Below are 5,900 nucleotides of genomic sequence, written 5' to 3' on the forward strand. Positions count from 1 at the left end.
TACCTTATGTCTTTTACTAATAATCTATTTAAGATATGAATAATTTAATTTATATGGAATAAGTGAACAATATTAAGTAGAATAATAATAATGAAAGCTATCTAAGTTTCAAAGTATATATAGAGGGAGATGACCTAGTGTTAAACTTGAACTTTAACCTTTTAAATGTTTATAGTTCAGAGAGCAAGAGATATTATAAAGATAGAGATTAGGAGAGGGATAATATACAAAGTAATAATAATATATGGACAGATTAATTAGTGTTAATAGAAAAAAATAGATGGGAGACCGCAAAGAGAGAGAGAGAGAGAGAAAGCAATAATAATAGTTAACTAGAGTAGTATTAAACTTGAAACGTAATCTTTTAAAAGTTTAAAATATAGATAGAAAGAAGAAGAGAGAGTTCGATATATATTTTAAGTCATACAATTACTAATAAAACTACGTAGTTAAGTTTTGATTTATTTAATACTTTAATTTGGATAAATAGTTCAAAATATTTTTATGTATTTATTATATAGTATTCTAAATTTATTTTTCATATAAAAATTAACTTTATTTTTTTATAAAAATTATATTTAAATTACAAATAATTATATTTTATAAATGCATTTTATTTTGATTATATCATAATTTATATAATAATATATTATTTTATTATATTGAGAGCATATATTCTAAATTTATTTTTATGCATATTAACTTTATTTAAAAAAAATAAACTACAAATAACTATATTTTATATATTGACTATATTATAATTTTAAATAATATATTTTTTATATGCTATTTTTAAAATAATCATAAAGAAAATAAATATATTTACAATATTATAAATTACAATTACTAATATTAATAATTTTATTCATGAGCTAATTCATGAGCCTAACGAGTCAAATCGCAAACCTGTTAAATGAGTCAACTCGCAAACTTGTAAATAAGTGGAGCTCTAACTTGAGCTCGAGCCAAATACCACTGAGTTCGAACTCAACTAATTAGAACACGAGTCAAACTTTTATTGATTTGAGTATTAAATAACTCGCGAGTAACTTGATTCTTTAATAACTTACTTCTTTCTCTTCTGCAATTCTCTCTCCCCCTTCTAAGAAAAATTATTTTCCATAAATGTCTTTGAAAAAAATTGAATTCATTTGATTTATATAAAAAATTCGTAATAACACATTAAAACCCTAAAAACAATTTAAATAAAACTAACAAGAAAATTTAAAATCAATATAAATTTCATATATTTATATTTAAATCGGGAAAATTATAAGAACAGAAAAATAAAAATTCAAGTGGTTTCCCCATAAAACTACGGGTATCACATTTCCCTTTCATGAAACTGATTGAACTTTGAAATCAATGTGCACTAGTAAGAATGATGAAGAAAGGTGGACACTACTCCACTACATTTGAAGAATCTTGCGCTGGCGATGGAAAAACACCATTGTCAATCATTGCAGAGATTGGAGTGTTACTTGTACCGTAGATTTTGTGATTTTCTTTTTTTTTTTTGTTTAATTCAAAATTTGCAGAATTGAATGGTTTCAATTGGGTTTCCCTTGTGAATTTTATTTGTGCTTTACAAGAGCAGGGTTTGCATAAAATTTGATTGAGATAGAGAATACAATGAGCGAGATAGAAATAAAGCGAGAAAGAATGGACGGGTTTGGGAGAGAGAGAATAGAGAGAAAGCAAGATCCAGATGAGCAAGCATGATTGATAGGTAAGATCATAGGTGTTAAAACATGTGGCATGAAATGGGATCGCACAATTCATCATAAAGAATTTCTTTTTATTCAAACTCCATTTATTATAGACTCAAAATACAAAATATAAAATATATAATAAAATTCACTTATTAATTACATAAATCGTATTCGTACATTAAATCTAATCGATCCAAGCAACAATTTCCTAATCATAAATTACAATGAGAAAGGTCATCTTCACCCACTTTTGTTAATCACTTTATATTTCTATACTCTAGTTTTCGTTTTGCTTGGAAGCCTTTTTAGCTTGGAAATTGATAGAAAGGGATTGTTGGGTACTGCTGTTGTTACTGAGCTTCAGTGCTTTTTTTTTTTTTTTTTTTAACTTTAATGCATAGTGCCAAATAAAGTGAATGTGGGTAGGCATCATTGTTTGGATTGAAATATATTCTCAACTAGATTTAGATGGGGCATCTTTTTAGCTCACTACTTTATGGTCTACAGTGTAATTCTCTTTGCTTTTTCCTCCTCCTTTTTCTTTTTTCTCGAGAAACAGCCCAAGAAAATTTAGAGAAGATGAAGAACATGATCTCTTAGTGAGAAAATTGTCATGTCGTGTAAGGGAAAGTGGGTGCAAATGTGCAGAGAAAGGGATTCTGTTTTGAGTAAATGGATGACAGTCCAAGCACAATTAATTGAATTGATGGCACGGAAACATCTCTCTTTTTATATCACCTTTTTTTCCTTTATATGTTTATCCGTAAATTATATCAACAATACCTCAATTTAAAAATATATACTAATAAATATTTTAATTTTAATTTATAATATAAAATTTTATAAATTTTAATTTAATTAATATAAAATTAACTTCACGTGATATTTAATATTCAATTTTTAAATTATTTTTATTAATGTGATATTTATTAATTTATAAATAGTAAATGTTATAAGATAATATTATATTATTTAAATTAAAAATAAAAAAATTTTATGTTATAAATTAAAATTTACATATCTATTATCTGTATAATTTACCCTCATATTTATCTTTTCTTTTCATTTCTTTTTATTTTTCTTCCTATATATATCTTTTTAACCCTCTTTGCTGTCAGCATGTTTTGCACAAACTCGTAGAGTTAAATTTTGACTCTTACAGAAAAAAAAGTAGAAAAAAAGTATACTTAGAGTCGCTTTCTCATCATCTAACTCAACCCTTTCCTTCAAGCAGAGTGTGAAAACTCTTCTCCAATCACACGTACCCAAAGTGCTGCATGACCCACTTCAACATATATTTCTTATTATTGCGTCTCAAATAATATCAATATGCTCGAGATGATCTTGTTAGGGCTGCATTAATTTTCAGTTTCCCTCCCAAAAAAGAAGAACAAAGGAGGAGGATGAGGAGGCCAACTTTTTCATAATTTCTTTATCTTTCTTGCTTGAACAAGAATGACACAACTCACAATCCACCAATTAATAGTTCTTCTTTTTGGTGGTGTTTCTTCGAGAAATTAAACAAAGTTAAATATGGGCTAGCTAAAGGGCATTCATATGAGCAATTTTCCATATATGTCCAAAACTTATTCAATAGCTAATAATGATAGCAAACAAATAAAGCTAGTAGCACCTATAAAAAGCCAAAAATAAGTTAAAATTTTGAGATTAGATTTATAGTTTTTGGATTTTGTGGATTAATCAACACTCTATCATGATCCTTTTGAAAATAATGCTATACAACACATTCACAATCCCAGGCCTAAGGGGAAAACAATATATATGATTCGTTCAGAATCCTCAACACATTTCATATTTTGGGAATCACATAATAATAATATCCTTGTTTAATAATTTCTAAATGCTAAGCTTTTAGATATGGTTAAGGCTTGCATTTAATTTTGACCCCATTTGCCCCCAAAGGACAAAATCTTATGGGAGGGGAAAAGAAAACCAGTGACCCCTCAATTGAATGGTATTTGTTTATTTTCCATATTCATAAAAAATATGGGAAATTTATAATTTGGTTATGGGTTTTATTTTATATTATACTTTAATTTTTAAATTTTGAAAAATTAACTACTTAATCCTTGAATTTTGTACTATATTATATTTTAATCCTTGAATTTTAAAAAATAAATTATTTAATCCTTTTAGTTTTAATATATACAATAATTTATTCTTGTAGTTTTAATATTTACAATGATTTTATTCATTTATAGAATGACTAAATTATTCTGTATATTAAAATTATAGAGACTAAATTGCAATATAGTGTAAAATTCACAAACTAAATAATTAATTTCTAAAAATCCAAGTACTAAAGTATAATACAATACAAAATCTAGTGATTAAATAATTAATTTATCAAAATTTAAGGACTAAAATTTAATATAGGGCAAACCCCAATGACCAAATTGTAAATTTCCCTCAAAATATTTTAAATGATATCTTCAATTTTGCAACAAATAATGTTTAGATTTCATTTTTGATGAAAATATACATTTTAAATTTATCATTTTATTGTGAATTTTAACAAATTACACAAATTTCTCATGTAATATCTCTAAAATTTGAAGGGTACGTTTTCAATCAAGTGAATGAGTATTTTTTTAAAAGAAAAAAAAATAAAAATAATTGTTCTTTCATTACATATTAATAATGTAGGAAATAATTAATATTGAAATTTAAATTTCTTAAATTCTAACTGTCTAACTTGATTTGGTTGAGTGAATAAAAGTATATCACTGGATAGATTCAAATTTGAGTTTTCACTTTTTCAATTCTCTATTTAAAAAAAAAAAAAAGAGATTATCACTTTTATATTGAAAATTATTTAAGAAAAGATTATCTCACAAGGTATAATCTTAATTAAATGCTTATTAATCTTGGGATTAAGATGAAGTTTTCTTGGGCCCACGCTTAATAAATTTGTTATGCTCTTGCATGGGTTGGGCTGGATAGTCAACATCACCAGTGAGAAGACAGAGAGAACCCAAATAGAAAAGAAGATTGTCCACTAGGCCATTTGCGTCGCTGGCCCGTAAGTAGGGTCCCAGATAGCATGCCATCGATTCTCCCTCGTCTGTCCTTTTGAAAAAAAAATTTTTTTTTTAATATATTAATTAAAGAGTATTAAAAAAATTTAAAATTAAATTTAATAAATTTAATTATAAAATATTAAAATAATATAAAAAAAATTTCCATAACATTTAAAATAATTTTTTTAAAAATTAATTTTGATTCTTCAATTTTAATGTCAAACAATAATTTTCACAGATGTCAACATCAATTATTTAATTTGATTTGAAATTAATTTTGATAAATTTTATTATAAAAATATTAAAATAATAAAATAATTTTTATTAATAATATTTAAAATAATATTTTTTTTAAAAAAATTAATTTTTATCCTTTAACTTAAATACCAAACATGGATTATCACATAAGTCATTTAATTAGAAAACTTAAAAAAATTTAAAAAATTAAAATTTTAACTAATTAAATTAAATTAAAAAGAAAATCAAAATTTTAAGCAAATCAAATTAAATCAAATAAAACCAAATCAATTTAGTTCTATTTGAGTTGATTTAATCCAAGCTTTATTTTAAACTTTTTTTTAATTTATTTTGAATTAATTTTAGACTCAATTTCAGTTATATTTTTATTTTTAATTATAATTTAAAGCTTAATAATAATTAATTTATAAAAAAATAAAATTTTTAATTAAATTTTTTAAAAAATTGAATTAAATAAAAATTTTTATATAAAAATTATTTTTAAAATTTAAAATTTTTAATTAAATTCATTTAACTGATTTTTTTTATTCATCATGGTATCCTATGTTAATTTTATGATTCATTAAAAATTAATATTTTTAAAATTTGTGATTATTTCTTATAATAATATTTTTAAAGATCGAATATCAATTTTTTCTTTAAGAATATAATAGTGCTAGCACCTTCTTCAATAGGGGTGGGCATTCAGTTCAAATCAAATCGAACTGAACTGAACAGAATAAAATTATGAAAATTGAATTACATATTTTAAAAATCAAATCAAATCAAAATGGATAAAAAAATTAAATTGAATCAAACCATTCTATTTTAGTTTGATTTGATTCAAACAGATCGGTTTTGATTATTTTTAATTTAGACTTAATTTTTAAGTTATTTAGTCTAATTTTGA

The sequence above is a fragment of the Hevea brasiliensis genome, chromosome 2 (assembly GCF_030052815.1).
Source record: "Hevea brasiliensis isolate MT/VB/25A 57/8 chromosome 2, ASM3005281v1, whole genome shotgun sequence".
In the NCBI taxonomy this organism is placed as follows: domain Eukaryota; kingdom Viridiplantae; phylum Streptophyta; class Magnoliopsida; order Malpighiales; family Euphorbiaceae; genus Hevea; species Hevea brasiliensis.